We start from the raw sequence: 20,180 nt of genomic DNA on the forward strand, positions 1-20,180 counted from the left end.
CACTTTTTACTACAGACATACTTACCTGTGATCGCTTCAACTGAATTAGACTGACATAATGTGCTTACATTTTCAAACACATCTCTGTTCACCTTCAAATGCAAAAAAATGTAATCATATTGTTACATGCTTTAGGTAGTCTGCCTTAAGACCACTTCAGATTTGTCTCCATCATTTGCCGTTCCACTCACATGCACCTCATTCCTTAAGTGAGAAACAAGTTTAGCACGAATGCTAATGAATAAACAGTTAACAGTATAGGTTTTGGTTTTTGAAAAACAGCTTAGACATTTCACATTATGTATCACATAGGATTTATATTCTCTTAATCAAAGGGTCTCTATACAGACAGACACTGTATAACAAGCACTCTTACCCCTCTTAATCCAGACTGTTTACTGCAAATGGAACCAGAGCATATCCATGGAATACCAGGTGCAAGACAGGAAACATCCCTGGACAGAATGACATTAAATCATAAGACCTATTCAGTAAAACCAGACATATTTAGTGTCTAGTTTCTCTAACCCATGTCTTTCAAAAATGGAAATCCAATACAAATATCGCAAAAAAAAAAAAATCCACACTGAAATAGAGAGAGCATGCAAATTCCACATTAACAGCACCCAAGCTATAATGTGACATTAGAATTAGATCTGTATGAACCAGTAGCACTAATCTTTGAGTCATCCTTTTTCATCACATAAAATTTGTGTTACCTTACATTCTGCATGTCTTTCTCTGTAGGCATTCTGGCTTTCTTGCTAGATCCGAAAAATGTACATTTTAGAATATCAGGCAACTCTAAAAAATTGTACTTATTTTAAGTGTTTGTGCCTTCCTTTGCACCAGCAACCAACCAAGGGGGTGCCCCATCTTGAGCCAAATAGGCAGCAGCTCATTGTGTCCTTAAATTTAATAAGCACTTCAGAAAATAAATGAAGGACAATTCTGTAGAAAGTAATAGCTCCCACATCGTCCTGCTTTACATAACATTTATCTGTACCAAAAACATGCTCTGTACAAGAAATAAATAAATACTTTATAGATTTAAGCATGCCAAACCTATTTCTGCAATTGGAATTTCTCCACCACAAACCATTTATGTTATATATAGGCTTCAGTAAAACAATTGTGGATTTTTTGAAAACGTTTTTTATGGCATAAATATTTTTGATGCTCAGAATATTATTTCGAGAATATTCAGAGCTGAAAATGGCAGACCTCCTCGTTCTTAACATTAGATGAAGTGGAAATAAACCAATATCTGGTATTTACTACACGTTGTTTCTCTCAAGCAGAACATTTTTTCTCTCTTATTCCTTCAAAATATATAAGAATTTATATTTAGAAGCATAGAAAAACTTTAATTTCCAGAAGAGATAAAGTTGTTGCTTAAATGTTTATACAAAAATATGCAAGGTCAGGTTGATAAAAACATTGTCCTAATCAGGTAGTAAGTAAGCAAAGCGTAAAAGATACATACCCTTCCCTTACTGAGGGGAAAAAAGCATGCGCTACAAATTTCTTGGAAATACTAAGGCAGAAACTATGAAGAACTAGTCGTGCAGCTTCTTTCTTCCTACCAAGCACTTGGTTGCAAAATGTTTTTAAAAATCAATTTCCTACACTCTAATTTGGATTTTGCTCCAGAGGACATGGAAGCACTCTCGGATGAACACAGAGAGAGGTTTCACCAGGACACTACTCAAATGTAGAGACATTAGAATGGAAAGTGGAGTGACTCTATGTTAGCAGACATCTGTTGGTCATTCCACTGTGAAACACCTTCAGAGGATTACAACAGAAATACCATGCAAGTACTTTTTTTAAGTAACAATTATATTTTAAAAAATTATACATGTAAGTTATACCTTTTCAAGTCCAAGTTAATTTTAAAAATAAAAAATAACCTTTCCTTTAAAAGTGGTTTTAATTTTATACTTTAATCTCTTAACAACTAGGTGTGATAGAGGAATTTGGTTGTTAGATTTGGAGTCAGCACCCACAGCTCTATAAAGAACACCTACAATTTTTGACACAAGTGAAAAATGTTTTTTTTTGGACCACTGAAATTAGAAAATACCATTCAAAACCCTTATTGACATGTAAGGAATGTTCAAATTATGTGAACAGTGGCCGACTTAAATCCAGGCACCAAAAAAAGGTTCAATTAGTTTAATAATACTGCTGCCATTTAGTCCCTTTTTTAAACACTCATTTAATAGAATACATTTCATTTCTTGTTACAGCTCCTTCATAACACTTTTACACCATCCACTGTCTGAATTGAAATATCATCTGCCCAACCCTGTGTCAAGTATAAGGTTTCCCCTTCCTCAAATCTTCTGAGTATTAACATCCTCACAATAATATCTATCACATATTTTTCCTGCTTTATTTTCTAGTAGGATCTCAAACTTGGGCAGGCTCTGCTCTCCAGCATCTCCAAAGTCCCTTTTTTCTTGCTCATTCTTACAATTTCACATATCCTCCTTTCCACATCACCCAGTCCAGGATCATCCCTTTCAGTCTTCATTTTGTCTTTTTCATCAGACCTATCATTAGAGAGGATCTTGTCTGAACCTGTCTCTTTTAAACCTCATTTAGTTTAGTTTGTAACATATTGCTGAAGTGTATGTTATTACCATGCCTCAGTTGAATGAGTCCTCTTAGGCCTTTAGATAGAAAGTTACAGAAGGAAAGGAATTTAAGAACATTTACAAACAACTGGAAAACACTCCACTGTCCAGAAGATCATCTACAATTGGAGATAATTTCAAACAACTGCCAACATGTTCAGACCAGGCAGCACCAGCAAGTTCAGCTTGAGAGCAGCACACAAGATGCTGAAAGAGGTTTCTAAGAACCCACTGTTCATGTCAAAGTGCACGAGTCTACCATTAAAAATGGCTGCACAAATTAGATCTACAGTGGTGTGAAAAACTATTTGCCCCCTTCCTGATTTCTTATTCTTTTGCATGTTTGTCACACAAAATGTTGCTGATCATCAAACACATATAACCATTAGTCAAATATAACACAAGTAAACACAAAATGCAGTTTTTAAATGATGTTTTTTATTATTTAGGGAGAAAAAAAAATCCAAACTTACATGGCCCTGTGTGAAAAAGTAATTGCCCCTTGTTAAAAAATAACCTAACTGTGGTGTATCACACCTGAGTTTAATTTCTGTAGCCACCCCCAGGCCTGATTACTGCCTCACCTGTTTCAATCAAGAAATCACTTAAATAGGAGCTGCCTGACACAGAGAAGTAGACCAAAAGCACCTCAAAAGCTAGACATCATGCCAAGATCCAAAGAAATTCAGGAACAAATGATAACAGAAGTAATTGAGATCTATCAGTCTGGTAAAGGTTATAAAGCCATTTCTAAAGCTTTGGGACTCCAGCGAACCACAGTGAGCGCCATTATCCACAAATGGCAAAAACATGGAACAGTGGTGAACCTTCCCAGGAGTGGCCGGCCGGCCGACCAAAATTACCCCAAGAGCGCAGAGATGACTCATCCGTCACAAAAGACCCCAGGACAACGTCTAAAGAACTGCAGGCCTCACTTGCCTCAATTAAGGTCAGTGTTCACGACTCCACCATAAGAAAGAGACTGGGCAAAAACAGCCTGCATGGCAGATTTCCAAGGCGCAAACCACTGTTAAGCAAAAAGAACATTAGGGCTCGTCTCAATTTTGCTAAGAAACATCTCAATGATTGCCAAGACTTTTGGGAAAATACCTTGTGGACTGATGACACAAACGTTGAACTTTTTGGAAGGCAAATGTCCCGTTACATCTGGCGTAAAAGGAACACAGCATTTCAGAAAAAGAACATCATACCAACAGTAAAATATGGTGGTGGTAGTGTGATGGTCTGGGGTTGTTTTGCTGCTTCAGGACCTAGAAAGCTTGCTGTGATAGATGGAACCATGAATTCTACTGTCTACCAAAAAGTCCTGAAGGAGAATGTCCGGTCATCTGTTCGTCAACTCAAGCTGAAGCGATCTTGGGTGCTGCAACAGGACAATGACCTAAAACACACCAGCAAATCCACCTCTGAATGGCTGAAGAAAAACAAAATGAAGACTTTGGAGTGGCCTAGTCAAAGTCCTGACCTGAATCCAATTGAGATGCTATGGCATGACCTTAAAAAGGCGGTTCATGCTAGAAAACCCTCAAATAAAGCTGAATTACAACAATTCTGCAAAGATGAGTTGGCCAAAATTCCTCCAGAGCGCTGTAAAAGACTCATTGCAAGTTATCGCAAATGCTTGATTGCAGTTATTGCTGCTAAGGTTGGCCCAACCAGTTATTAGGTTCAGGGGGCAATTACTTTTTCACACAGGGCCATGTAGGTTTGGATTTTTTCTCCCTAAATAATAAAACCATCATTTAAAACTGCATTTTGTGTTTACTTGTGTTATATTTGACTAATGGTTAAATGTGTTTGATGATCAGAAACATTTTGTGTGACAAACATGCAAAAGAATAAGAAATCAGGAAGGGGGCAAATAGTTTTTCACACTAGTTTTTCTATGTATATAGAAACATTTGCTGTCCAGGGAAACACTAATGTTTGCTTATCAACACCTAGGCAAAATCTAGGTTTTCTGAAACAATGTGCTGTGATATGGACAGGCAAGGCAAAGGCAGAGTTATCTGGCCACGGTATTTGAAGACGTGTTCAGTGAGAACCAGACAGCATTTGACCAGAAGAACTGGATACCAACTGAAAAGCACGGTGGTGGAATGCTATGATTTGGGGCTGCTTTGCTGCATAAAACCCTGGGCAGTTGACAATAATAAAATACACTATTAATTCTTCATTGTACCAGTGGGTGTTTGAGAATAACATAACATCATCTGTCAGAAGACTGATGCTGTACAGAAAGTGGACCTTGCAACAAGACAATGACCCGAAACATACCAGTAAATACGCCAAAGAATGGCTGAAAAGAAAGAAATGCTGATTCTAGTATGTCCAGTGGTTCGTCATGTGGTGACTGTGGCAATGCACAGTGTCACTTGCATGCCCCCAAGTCAAAGCTGGGATATGAATTCCATCCACATGCTATGAGGGGTTGAAATGGGCTGTACATACATGAAACCTGTCAAAGATCACACAACTGATGGAATTCTGCATGATACAGTGGGAAAAACTCTCTCTAAGTCAATGTCAGAAACTAGCAGAAATTTGTATGAAATTCCTTTTTCAGGTTGTTTCTGGAAAATAATACCAGCTATTAGAGCCAAGGGTGCACCTACAAATAGATATTGCATATCTGTTCATTTTCCATTGAAAAAAGTATTGCAAAGTCAATTTTTCATTTTTCCCCCCCATCTACATTACCTTTGTCTAAGGTTACTGTTTAAATGAAGATTAACTCTTAATATGCCACCACTTATTAAACAAAATCCATGAGGTACGCTTACTTTTTCATACTGCTGTAATGTTGATTGCGAGTATCTGCATATGAAAAACAGAAGAAAAAAGTTTCTGCCTTAATAATCAGTGCAGACAACACAACTGGACATTTTAATAAATGCTTGAAATTATGGTTGTGCACAATTACATTTGAGTCATTACCAGTCATAATTCAAGCAAATAAAATTTTATGCTTTTAATCTAAATCAATACTATATTAAAAGAAGGATCAGGGCATAAGACATTTTTGGGATGATAGAAAAATCTAAAAATTGGATACCCCCTTTTTATCAAGTTACTGGCACCCTTTCAATTGTTGTAGTAAGACATGCGCCTGATGCTTACCTAAACCACAAAACGGTACTTCATTTCACCCTAGAATAAAAGTATCAGCGTTGGGTCTCGTGGCTGTTTAAGCAACAAAAGTATCAGTAACTGGTACCTGCATCTACTGCGTTTACGGTTCCACCCTGAAGAGACCCGATTTTTTCGGGATCGGATAATGGTCACTTTGATATGTGGTACTTTAATTCCAGTTAAAATTCCATTGCCCAAAGTTAAAACATTTAGATCGGATTTTCCCTCGAGGATATGGCCTAACTACGTCATGTGCATGACATGCTAAAAGAAGAGGCGTAGTGAGAGACGAACGGGCAGATATCTGAATATTATTCGTCTCTTTGAAAGCACTCCAGCACAAAATAGGTAACTACACCATTTCATCACTCTTGGCTCCTGCTCCGTTGTGTATCCAAATTCTTCTTTGAACAATGGTGAAGGAAATCACGGCAGAAAATGAAAAACGCATGTAATTCCATTGTCGTTTTGCAGTGAGTCACGACCTCTGCTTCTAAAACGTAGAACACTTAAGACCACGAGGAAAATACACACGCGGGGATCCATGTTCAAACCTTACCTGCGTCACAATGCCAGAATTCCACATAACACTGAAATGTGTACATTTACTGTATAGTATGTAATGTAAATAGCTACTGACATCAATTCGGATTTATTCACAATTTATTTATAGATGTTTGGGATTGGCTCCAGCAGACCCCCGTGACCCTGTAGTTACGATATAACGGGTTGGATAATGGATGGATGTTTGTTATTTTCTCGATTAGCGTAAAGTTCCTACATAGGAATAAAAGCTATGCGAATACGGTTAAGGGTTAGTTACAATGAAATCCAGAAGTAGATCCTGTCCAGCGCTGTGCTGCATTACATCTTGAAGTAAGTCAGTTTAATCCAAGGCTACATATTTCCTCTACATGCAATGATAGATCACTTCTATGTAGTCATTGTGTCCATCTAAAGTGCTGTGCAAATGTTTGCCACGAAAACTGTTCAAACCAACAGCTATGTTTTCGTTTGCGTATATCTGATTTAGTAACGCGGTAAGACTTCTGTGGTAGCCTCGTTTTCTCCTTTTTTAAAATATTTTCTGAACGCTGCTGGGAATTACATCGAGTTACTACACTAAAGCTCCGCTAAAATTAGTTAAATATAATAAACGTTGTGCCGCGACAAACATGAACATAAGCATTCATCGTGGTTACATGGTGCATATGAAATAATCAGTGGCACCGTACGACGTCTCCGTTTCTTCTTTCTCAGTATGTGGCCCAGCCCCTCCGAAACACATCCCAAAGCTTCCTTCCTTCCTTCCACCCTTCCACCAAGGCAGAAAAGAGCCGTTGAGTCGCCGGTACTAGATGATAAAAACAGCCTACTGGACTGTAGGCATTACTGGAACTGCCCCTTATCGTTCGTCACAGTTTCGCGGCCACAGGGAAGTGAAAATGAAATTGAGCTTCCGATAAGTGACGGTAGCGTCCTAGCGCACCAATGATAGAGCGCGCCGGACTTCCGGGCTCCTCGCGCAAGACGCCCTCTAAAGGCCCAGGCAAGCGAACAAGACGGGAGGGGATTTCCAGGCGGATCAGTGTTTCCTTTACTTGTTTTGCTTTCGATCTGGACGCTGAGCAAAGCCAAGTTAAGTTTTAGTTTTGTTACTGGGCATCAGAAACTTAAGTGAGAGTGAATCAAAGGCTTTTCGAAACAAACTTTCCGTACTTATTAAGAATCAGTGCCCGCGGATCTTCTGCAAGGAACAGGCATTTTCTACCAGGTAACGACGACTATTATGATCCTTTTCGCTGCAGTTATTTATTTTGTTATAAACAGGAAGTGGCGCGGTTGCAGAATCTTAGATAATAAGGTCAGAGATGTGTGGATCATGTGAATCCGGAGAGCAGGACTGAGGTTTAATTTCACTTTTGGATTTCGACTTGATTTGTGTGTACGCTGTGTCAGCCGCTGCGTCTCTCTTCTTTTGATCTCAAATAATAATAAGCACTTCCTTTAAAAAGGCACGAGGGTGCTTGCTATCGGTGCGCTTTAAAGCTGATGTTACAAAAGCCGGAGTTTGAGTTCAAACGACTGCTCAGCAAGAGATATTTTTTTCCACCTGCGATCAACTGCAGGGCTTCTGCTCCCAGGGCGGCGGTTGTTGCCAGACGCCAGATTACCTTAACTGGTTGGGTTGGGTGGCTAAGATACAAGATACTGATTATTTGTCGAAGTAAACGCTTCAGTCGTTGGGCATCTGGACATTATTCACATGGACACGGCGAGGAAAACTGGCATTTGGATTGGAATACACTGGACGATCTTTAACTGTGTTCTGTTTATATGTTGATCCAGTTGTGCTGTCATAACACTGTTTTTGACCATGTGTCAAATTCAGAGTGAGATTATTTTGCTTATTTTTTACACCCTTTTGAGCATACTGGATTATCTTCTACTACTTTCCTAATGTTGTGTTTTTCTTTTTTTTGGAATGCTAGCCAACTTCATTTTTTCCAGCTGTCCGAGCGGACTTTGAGCTCGCTCGCATATGTGACGGCGCATGCCCCTCTGTTTTTGCAGCACTAGACAGTTTGGTTTGACCGACACTTTGGAGAGCCAATGGTAAGGGAGAATACGGTACGCTAGCTAATCCAGTTGGGGACTATCCGAGGGCCATGCACACCTACTTTTAGTGGAGACCTGCGCAATGTGTGGTTTATTTTGCGCACGTTTCGCTGTGTTTAGTTCTTTATATCCTTTGAAGTACAGTTTCTGATATTTATGGCACCTGTTTCTGCAGGATGGTTTGTATTTTTTAAAGCAGAAGGTTTGGGCTAGTGGCCAGCTGCACAGTGTAAACAAGCCAGTCAACGTTTAATGAAAGCATGTGGTTTTCGCGTGTGCTGTGCCTGGCCGCGCGGGCGTTGCAACATTCGACCGCTGGAGCGGCAGATATAGATATAGTGATAAGAAGAATATTTGAAAGGTTCAAAATTGCCTTTTACACTGATATGAAGTACTAAAAAAAGTATAAACTGCTATTTAAAAAGAAGTCGGTACCACAGACAAAATTGAGCCTTGCGACATATGATTATATATTACAGTATATACAGTGTATTGTATAATCGGAGGTCAGCCGTTCAAATTAATAAAAGTCCATATTTACATATTGTGTAAAGTATAATTTAAAATAGAATATTGTGTAGTCCAGTGTCTTTTTTAAATACATGTACATAATAAAGCTTCCAGGAAGTATATTTCAATTCTTGTTATGACAATAAAATGAATGTTAAACTAGTAAGTGAAATACAAGGCAACAATAAATGACTATAGTATACCAGTAGTGCAAATCAAACTAATGTATCTTGCAAAACACACCACATAAATTATATAACTATGCAGTGTACTTCTTGGGGTGAAAACTACTTCTGAATTCTACGTACCTCGTATTGATTCGGCACTCCATTAGTCTACGTGTGTGAGCTGTTGGTGTCCCGATTTTATTTGGAGTTTTTCATTACGGTCAGGTTTCTTTTCGTAGCAGGTATGTAAATCATTTCAAGTGACGGTAAGTTAGTTTGTCCTGTATGGATAATATAAACTTGACCGTTGATCAAATCACTCAGTGCAAATGCTGTTTTTTCAAATTAGTTCTTAATTCTCGATTTTTGGCACTTGATGAATTAGGTGTATTTGTTTATTTTGTTGGAACAGACTTGATATATATCGCACTGTATTACTGCTTAAAAATGTCGGTCAGATTTTAACACAGACAGTCCTTTCCAAAAAGTTTTATTGTTGAAGTGAATTGTGGATGTTATCTATAGGAGGTTGAGCGGCCATTTCATTACCCTTAACGTTTAATAAAAGTAAGTTAAACTGTTTTGTTTGTAATTATTTTGAATACATTAATATCCAGATATAAGTGAAATAAGACTGAAAAGTGATCATAAATTATTTATTTAGTCTTTTAATCTTTGATTTTTCACAGCTCAGAATTTATAAATGAGGTAGCCAAATATTCCTTATATTGGAGGCGTTGAGTCCCTATCAGTATTGTGCGTGTAGCTACCAGATAAACAGTGATGCCTGGAAGCCCCAACCAGGAAAAAAAAAAGTCCGTTTAGAAGGCTGAACGGTTTTAAGGCACTATGATAATTACAACTGATAAATGGCGTTTAAGGGAAAACTACACCTTTCTGTCTTGCACCTGTGCTCACTGAAACTTTTTTTTCTTTTTTTGGTCACAGTACTGGTGGGAAACAGGAAATCAATTTCCACCAATACCAGATGTACATCTTTTAAATTATATTTATACTGCCAAATGGATGAGTTTGAGGTCACAATAAATACAAAATCACTGCTAAAGTTTTCCGCTGCTCTAATGTTCTCATCTGTTATGTAAACATTTAATTAGTAATCTAATTCATGGGTAAGTTCAAATACAATCCAGCAATTTGTCTCATCTTTCTGATGATTAGGCTAGCTTTTCCTCAATATGTACCAGAAAGCAGGGCTTGGGATTAAATTATGTGGTGCCAATTAAAAGTAACATTTCTTTAACACATTAAATATCAATGATCACTTTATCTTATCAGTTAAAATTAAATGTGATTGTAACACTGCTGAAGTAAACTAAGGCCCCATCCACATTACTACATATTTGTTTAAAAATGCAGCAATCAGTCTCCATTTTTGCTTTTCGTCCACTCTCCCAGCGTTTTCAATCTACAAACTGATACTTTAAAAAACCCTCACCATAGCTATATACTTCTGAAAATGCAGTTTCAACGTTGTGGGTGGATGAAAATGCTGTTTTGTTTTCGAAACACAGACCCTAATCATGCTCTGATTGGTTCTTACTTATTACATGTCTCTTCCCTGATTGGATCATGCTCAGTACAACATCCTATTCCCTGAATGGTCCCTCTTCTTGGAAGAAAACCATATTTCAGCATAGTGGGCATAGAAGAGTTTCTTTCCATGGTGCTTGTGTTGCTTTACCTTTATGCATCTTAACTGCTTTATGTACAGTTTAAATCATGCATGCATGCATGTGCAAAAAGGAAATATTTTACCATCTGTTACAGTTTTGTGATAAGTCAGTGGCTGACAGCGTTAATGAAACCTTTGAAGATTTATTCCACCGATGTGAGCATGTCCAGTGTAGGCAAACATCTGCGTCATATGTGTTTTCATATTTACATTTTGGTATGGACAGAGAAACTTTTGTGAATGGCTTGAAAGTTCTAGTATGGATGAAGATCATTTTGGTTTAAAACACTATTTTTAAATGAAAACCTGTTAGTGTGGATGTAGCCTAATGAATCTTATCAATTTTATTCTTGTTTTGAATTGCCCCTTCTGGCCATAATAAATAAAATAGGAAATTTTTAATCCAGGGTAGTGTCTTCTCTAAGTGAAGATAGTGTTAGTACCTTTTTAAGTGAGGAGTTAACAGATTTAGAATGTTAGAGTCCAGCCCCAGTTAGGGTTGTGCAGTATATGCTGAAAAAGTACTGGAAAATCCAATTTTTAAACTGGTACAGTTCCAGCACTACTGAAGTACACAGTAGTTTTGAAAGACATTGTGCTCAGGTCTTTGTTTATTGTGCTGTCTGACACGCTGTAAAGTCCATGGGGGACAGACCTCCCCTCTTCCCATTCAGTTCACTAGAGCAATCTTTCTTAAACTATGGGTAGTGAATGTTTGTGATGAGTCGCCACATGATTGTGTTGTAAAATTACAAAAGTTCATCCATATATGAATTCTGTGCCATGTGAAATGCTTGCCACTATTTATTGTACTTTCAATTGCAGCAGTATGTGAAACAATGCCATTGACGCAACAACTCCCATCTCACAGCATATTAAACAGTCACTCTGAGACGACTGATACAAAGACGCATATAAGAAAGGGATAGAGAGGAGGAACCGACAGATGATCTTGTGAGGTGAAGAGACTGTTGTGTTAGACTGAATGTCAAAATGAAAATAACAGGTGCAGGACAAGGATGTGACAATTTTCAGAGTGTTATGAAGGGTATATATACAGTGCATCAGGAAAGTATTCACAGCACATCACTTTTTCCACATTTTATTATGTTACTGCCTTATTCCAAAATGGATTAAATTCATTTTTTTCCTCTACACACAACGACCCATAATGACAACGTAAAAAAAGTTTACTTGAGATTTTTGCAAATTTATTAAAAATAATAAAATTGAGAAAGCACATGTACATAAGTATTCACAGCCTTTGTCATGAAGCTCAAAATTGAGCTCAGGTGCATCCTGTTTCCCCTGATCATCCTTGAGATGTTTCTGCAGCTTAATTGGAATCCACCAGTGGTAAATTCAGTTGATTTGGAAAGTCGCACACCTGTCTATATAAGGTCCCACAGTTGACAGTTCATGTCAGAGCACAAACCAAGCATGAAGTCAAAGGAATTGTTTGTAGACCTCTGAGACCATCTGTAAGCTTAGCGCCGATTCTTCAAAACGAGAACATTGAAATATCTTCGTAGTACATGTTTAATTATTCTATCCTTCACGACACTCCCAGTGAAGAATATAGATTATTTAAATGAAGTTAAAGTTTTATGTGTATAATTTAACAAACATATTTTGCTGCATTTCACCTTAAAAATATGTAAATACGCGCTTTATAAAGTGGCCCAGGTTGTGAGATATTATAACTGTAGTGCAAGTTTACAGTGGGGTGATTGTACTTATAAGTACAAACCGTTCTACAAGGAGCAATTGATTGAGTGCATTTAAAGTTCTTGGGATTAAACTGTTTCTGAACCGCGAGGTCTGTACAGGAAAGGCTTTAAAACGTTTTGCAGGCGCTGAGACAGCGTGTCCTTAAAGCTGTATACCGATAATTCTCTTTCCGATCAGCTGCTGCTGTGATTCACACTCAGATATAGTGATATAAATACTCCGAGTCGTGCAGTGAGAGTAATATGGAAAAAGATGATCCGCTGTGGCAACTCCTAACGGGAGGAGCTGAAAGAAGAAGAAGAAGAAGAAGAGGGAGAAGTGAGAGTAACAACGCTAAAGCAGTTATGGTATTTGGAATACTATGGCTGTTCCCTGGACCATTATATTGTTGCAAGTTAATTACAATCAGATGCATTACACTAATAAACAATATGCGGTTAGTTTCTGTGTATTTATAAAGCCGCGTCATGAAAATAATGAGTAATCACACAAGAACAGTACCATTGCTTTGACGCTGGGTGCCGCCAGTTTGTAAAACCGAGCAGAGAACTTGCGTACGACAAGGCATAAGGTACCGTGGAAAAGTGCGTGGCTTTACGCCAAGTGTAGGTTTTATACATCGCGATTTGAACGTGGAAAAGTTCTTATGCAACATTTCTGTGCGTACGCACCGTTTATACATGAGGCCCCAGGACTCTTCCTAGAGCTGGCCGGTCATCTAAACTGAGCGATTGGGGGAGAAGGGCCTTAGTCTGGGAGGTGACCAAGAACCTGATGGTCACTCTGTCAGAGGCCATCTGTGGAGAGAGGAGAACCTTCCAGAAGGACAACCATCTCTGCAGCAATCCACCAATCAGGCCTGCATGGTAGAGTGGCCAGACGGAAGCCACTCCTTAGTAAAAGGCACATGGCAGCCCGCCTGGAGTTTGCCAAAAGGCACCTAAAGGACATTCAGACCATGAGAAACAAAATTCTCTGGTCTGATGAGACAAAGATTGAACTCTTTCATCCTGGATGAAAACCTGCTCCAGAGAGCTCTTGACCTCAGACTGTGGCGACGGTTCATTTTTCAGCAGGACAACAACCCTAAGCACACAGCCAAGATATCAAAGGAGTGGCTTCAGGACAACTCTGAGAATGTCCTTGAGTGGCCCAGCCAGAGCCCAGACTTTAATCCGATTGAACATCTCTGGAGAGATCTTAAAATGGCTGTGCACCGACACTTCCCATCCAACCTGATGGAGCTTGAGAGGTGCTGCAAAGAGGAATGGGTGAAACTGGCCAAGGATAGGTGTGCCAAGCTTGTGGCATCATATTCAAAAAGACTTGAGGCTGTAATTGCTGCCAAAGGTGCATCAACAAAGTATTGAGCAAAGGCTGTGAATACTTATTGTACATGTGATTTCTCAGTTTTTTTATTTTTAATAAATTTGCATAAACCTTATGAATTTAATCCATTTTGGAATAAGGCTGTAACATAACAAAGTGTGGAAAAAGTGATGCACTGTGAATACTTTCCGGATGCACTGTATTGGGTGGAAGAGTATGTGTGTATGTTTTTATATAGGCTTTTGGACAGTGACACAATTTTCTTAATTTTGGCTCGCTACGCCACCACAATGGATTTGAAATAACTTACGAGGTGTGGCAGAAAATTAATGAGACTGGCAACACTGCAAGCGATCTGGCAACGCTGCGCTGTTGTCCTTGATAGAACACGTGTATCAGTACCCTCCCATAGCTCAGTGCAAGTTTCACCTCCTTCCGTTAACTACATGTTTTTTGTGACTGCTATTAGCGAAGTTGTGTTTTTGGTTGTGCGTCACGCAAAATGGAACAGCGGAATTTGGAGCAACGTTGTGCCATTAAATTTTGTGTTAAGCTTGGAGAATCGGCAAGTGTGACATTTGAAAAGTTAAAACAGACCTATGGGGAACATTCTTTATCCTTTATCATATATCAAGATGTTGGAAAGAGAAGCATTTGGAGAAGGGAAGAAATAGCTTATGATCCAGTAAATACCACATCATCTGTGAATCAAAGTAGTGGCAGTTTTATGGCATGGGCATGCCTGACTGCCTGTAGAAGTCGGTCAGTAATGTTTATTGATGAATTGATGTGTAAAGGGTTATACTGTCTACTGCGATTCAGCCAAATGCTGCAAAATTGATTGACAAGGAGCAAAAATATACTGCAAAAGCAAACCAAGTGCTTTTCAGCACAAAGTAATGTCAGATGCTTAAAAGGCCAAGTAAATCAACTGATCTTAACCCAGATGGACATGCATTTTACTTGCTGAAGACAAAACCGATGCAAGAAGTCCAAAGAACAAACAGCAACTCCAGACAGCTAGCTGCAGTAAAGGCCTGGCAAAGTATCACTAGGTTGGAAACCCAGCATTTGGAGATGGCCATGGGTTCCAGACCTAAGGCAGTCTTTCAATGTAAAGAATTTTCAATTGAACATGATGATTATATTTATGATTATTTTAGTTTGTCCAAATACTTTTATTGTTTCTTAAGGGCTTAACAATATTTTTGGTAAACCCCTTAAATTAAAGCTGAAAGTCAAAACTTCAATCACATAATGATTTCTTTATTTCATATCCATTGTTGTGGTGTACAGACACAAAATTATGAAAATTGTGTCACTGTACAAATACTTATGGACCTGACTGTTGTACGGAAAATGTAGTTCTAGTGATGATGAACATGTTTTCTGTTATTGCATACATTGAATCCAAAGTTTAATGTGCCTTGGCTAGAATTAGTTCTTCTCAAACCATGTGAAAGTGGTCTGATAAATGGCTATCATCTGGTATTGTAAAGGACGTAATTCTTAGACATGCAGGTTAGTTGGATTAGTATTGTTAAATTGGCCCCTGGTGTGCATGTGCGCGTGGGTGTCTGTCTATTCACTTAGCATTGGACTGGTGCCCTGTTCAAGGGTTGTTCTTGCCTTGCATCCTATTCTTGTTGGGATAGGCACCAGCTGCCCTGCATCCCTGATCAGGGTGAGCAGATTTGGATGGATGGAATATTGTTGTTGCAATACTTCCCCCAAACCAACCCAGTTTTCTCATTTAGTAATATTGGTGTCAGAAGTATGCTTGAAATGAAACAAAAAGCTGTACAGTATAATTATATGCCCAATTTTATTTGTCTCTGTGACCCAGTTGTCATTATGATAATAATAACAACTCTTCTTGGGTCCAAGTATGGTACTGATTTTCATGTTTTGGTCTTTAGATTAAAATGTTTCAGAATACCAGCACTGGATAATTTAAGGGGGAATCACTGCTTGTAGCAAGGCAGTAAGATGTGCTGTAGACTCAGTATGGGACAATCTCCTTAAACTGACCTCCTCCCATTTGACATGTTTTGAGCCTGCAATGTAAAACAATACCATATCCTCACCATTCTTCTCTTTGACGTGCTGCAGGGACAGCAAATTTCTTTGACCTGGAGAATTCTAAGGGAATCCATAGCTTGTAACATAATAGGGAGGTGGAAGTTTATGTGATGCAACAGGGTTGACGTACGGGTGATGGGGAGTTATCCGTTATTTGCTTCAGTATCATTTTGGTACCAGTACTTGGGTCAGAAAGCTGGTATTTAAACCAAAGTCATAGTTTTTATTTTTCAAAGTATTCAAAGTGCTACTTTTTGGATTGTTTCTATGTATTTAATGAACCCTTAATTGATACTCAAGTTCTGAAGGTAGTTAACCCAAATGCAATTATTTAATAGTGGTTTATTTTATAAGTAATTTTCTTTGTTATTTACAGCCACTATTAGTCTTTCTGAACACATGTTAATCCAATTCAGGGTCAATGTGTTACTTCTATTTATGTCTTGAATGGAAACAATAGTACACATACAATAGTTGTAATGAAGCTAAATATAATTTGTATAAAGTATTTCTCTAAAAGTTTTGATTTTTCTTTTCTTTGACATTATGATTTTCAGAAAGTTGGAAATAAGCAGCTGAAGTCTAAAAATGTATTATAAAAAAAAGAGGACACTAATGTTATTTTTGAAAATAACATTGCCATGGCATACTTATCAATAAAAAAAACAATAACATAAGAGATACAACCACATACTTCAAAATCAATACAGAGAAAGCTAAAGAAAAATAGAAAGAAAGGTAAAATTAATTTCAACCCCCCACCTAAGAGAGAGAGAAAAAAGAAAAGAGCAAGAAAAATCATACTTTTTAAATATGATAGAACATATAATAACATAAGAGATTAAATTACAGACCCAGTATGCTTATTCTTAAATAATAATAATAATACATTTTTGATGTGTTTTTTAAGGAAAAATTATCTAAGGGAAAATTTGATTTTTTTTTTTTTCTTCTAATCTAAGATAAAATAGAATGTCTTTTTCCCACTAAGTTATAGAAGGTGGAATGGAATTCTAGTGCTGTGGTAAAGGATATCACAATATATTTAGCCCTATGTACTTCAGCTGAATCCTGGAGTACACCATGAGTTTGGAGGGATTATAACACCAAAGCTATCTGAGAAGAATGTAAATTTTTGTCCAAAATGATGTTAATTTAGCGCACTCCCATTAAAACATATGTCCTAGTGGTGCTGGAGCTAGATGGCAATGTTCACAATTTGAATCTTGCCCTGGGTAAATTTTTAGACCATTTTTAATCAGAGTAATTGATGCTGACATGGCTGTGGTGTGTGAATGTGTGTGACTGTATTCCGCTGCGATGGACTGGCGACCCATCCAGGGATTGTTCTTGCCATGCATTATATGCTTGATGGGAAATGCGCTAGCCACTTGCTGCTCTGCTCAGGATTAAGTGGGCTTAGCAAATTATCTATACTAATAAAAGGCAAAGCACTCACTCACTCACTCACCCATCACTAATTCTCCAACTTCCCGTGTGGGTGGAAGGCTGAAATTTGGTAGGCTCTTTCCTTACAGCTTACTTACAAAAGTTGGGCAGGTTTCATTTCGAAATTCTATGTGTAATGGTCATAACTGTAACCTAGTTTTCTCCATATACTGTAATGGAGTTCAGCTCGATGGCCGTGGGGGGCGGAGTTTCATGTGACATCATCACGCCTCCCACGTAATCACGTGAACTGACTGTGAGCGCAGTACATAGAAAACAAGGAAGAGCTCCAAAAAGCGCTGAAGAAAACATGCATTATACAATTGAGAAGGCAGCGAAACAATAAGAAGCGAGCGAGTGACACATACAAGCATATTCATAAGTGCAGCTACTTCGGAAACAAAGCACGGTGTAAACCGTAAGTTTAAATTAAGTTCATAGACAGGCTTCCGCTGGCGTTTGTCATGCCCACGACTAATGCGGGATACAAGTTTAATGAGAGGACGCAGGGTATAAACGAGTTTTGATCACTTTGTAACTAAGTTAAAATTGCTGGTGAAGGGCTGTGCTTATGCAAATTCCGAGACACTGTGTTTGTGGGGGGATTGACAGTTAAGGCGGGTGGGGGAGTGACGTCATCCTCTCCCCTCCCCTCCCATTCACCTCATTTCGCTCCGAGCTGAGCTCCACAGCTAACGCGGTCTTGCGGAAGCAACTTTGTCACGCTGCCACCAAATACTCACAGAAAAATCCACAAGTTAATACACACGCTGTCTCTAGAGTTTCTCCACACTCTGAATCCTCCAGGCACTACTTACAAAAGGTTACATTGACAATCATGTTACGTTATTTTTAAAATGTTTCCTTTTCTTAGCACAAGCACAGCTGAGAAGCTTCGATACATTTGCTCCATAACGCGTTAAAAAATAACGCATTTAATCACACTTTGCATTCCAAGCAAATTGATTCCTTTTCTTTTTCATTACTTCTTTAACAAACTACTTCTCCGCTGCGAAGCGCGGGTATTTTGCTAGTATAGTATAAATGTGATTGAAGAAAGATTTAGTTGAATTATGGAATGCTTGGCACATACAGAACTACAGTGTTTTTATGTATGGCTGAGTTCTATTCCTTTTCAAAGATGCTAGTTTAAATATTCTTTTCTCACCATTCTAGATTCTTTTGAAATGTTTTTATGTAATGTTGAAATACTGTCTATGGGTCTTTTTTTTCATTATAGCATCCTTCATTTTATGTGTTTATAAAAATACTTGCAGCCTTCTGTCCATTTTCAAAACCTACTTAATTCAAGTTTAGAGGCACCTGGTGTCCAGAGGAGCAAGCTTTTTTATCTAGTAGTATGAATAATCTTTGGGAACTGCACAAAATGCACACCTACTTGATCTCTATAACGATTAAAGTCTTTTCTATACAGTATAGCATATATATACTATTTTTTTAGGTCTTATCTAGAAATACCATTTTTTAACACTTATACTGTACATTGTCAGCAGTTTTATTCTGGTTTTATAAAAGCATCAAGGGAAACTAAAGTAGTTTTCCTATACAGAAATCTTGAAATATCCAGCAGCATTTTGTTCACAAATGAAGTGTTACAACTTAAAACAATTAAAAAAATGAAATACATTAAAAACATTACAACAGTTAATGTATGAAGTGTTACAACTTAAAACAATTTAAAAAAATGAAATACATTAACATTACAACTGTTAATGTATATTTAATACATAGCCAAATAGTGGCAAATCAGTATTTGGCTAGACACCCTGTCCACCAACTTAAGGGACACTTAACAATAATATAACACTTCCACTGTGTTTCAACTATGATTTGATATGGAACTATAATTAAAATGGAGAAGAAGACATTCTGTCAAAGTAACAGTTTTAAAATGGAGTTAATTACTTTTCTCCTGGTTCTTATTAGGGACATGAAAGTTAAGTGAAGTTTTGCCTTTATTTGACTTTAATAGTGTAATCTGGTATTATGCTTTACTTAACAGATGCCTTTATTAAAGGCAACTTACAAAATGTTTCAGGTTATGTTTGTGTACACAGCAAAACAGTGACAATGTAAAATGACAACAATATCTTTTGACTGAATGTGGGAAGTCAGGCTCTGCAGATAACATCAACATTGTTCTCTTTAGTAATGATAAACCCAGTAGGGGTCCTAATATGTTGTATGAGTAAACTTATGTAGATCAACATACTGGTAATAGTTTTAATATGACAAAAAAGTGTCAATTTCATACAGGACAACTAGACATGGGATTTCAACAAAGGATAACTTCGTGTAGATGAGTACCACTTGCAAATGATGTAATTTCTGCCATGTTTGCTGTTAATACATATGAGTTGAAGAATAAATACAGTCATGCTAATTTTGTTCTTATTGAAAGATTTTTTTTGTTTAAAAAATTTAAAATGTAGTGCAGCATTAATATTACATCTTTTACTGTATAAATACTTTTTAGGGTCTGTGAATGTTAGTTATATAAAATAACATTATCAAACCCACTTAATCCAGTGCATGGATGGAGACATCATAGCAGTGGGCACAAGGTGGCAAACAGCCCTGGATCAATGCTAGTTGAATAAGAAGTACTATAAGTTTATGGTTGTGACCATTATTTATCCATATCTAGCTCACATATGGTCATATGGATTTAGTTAATAATGTACATTTAAAAAAATCTTCAGATTAAATTAAAATATTTATAAAAAATGTCCCAATTGTTAGCAGTTTGGTGTTTTAGATTAACAGCTTACTTATTCTCATCTA

The 20,180-nt window shown here is 37.7% G+C and overlaps 1 protein-coding gene across 3 annotated transcripts in view; it reads left to right on the plus strand.

The window, feature by feature from the left end:
* Positions 1–6,652: 6,652 nt before the first annotated feature.
* Positions 6,653–20,180, plus strand: part of irf2 (interferon regulatory factor 2) — a 121,344-nt gene continuing 107,816 nt past the window's right edge. For 2 of the 3 annotated variants that reach the window (XM_039751022.1, XM_039751024.1), the window contains exon 1: positions 7,323–7,569. The gene's annotated coding sequence lies outside the window, so the exon portion shown is untranslated. Of the gene's footprint in view, positions 6,672–7,322; positions 7,570–20,180 lie in introns of those variants that run through there. The other variant, XM_039751026.1, reaches the window with a different exon arrangement.

The sequence above is a fragment of the Polypterus senegalus genome, chromosome 4 (assembly GCF_016835505.1).
Source record: "Polypterus senegalus isolate Bchr_013 chromosome 4, ASM1683550v1, whole genome shotgun sequence".
Classification (NCBI taxonomy): domain Eukaryota; kingdom Metazoa; phylum Chordata; class Cladistia; order Polypteriformes; family Polypteridae; genus Polypterus; species Polypterus senegalus.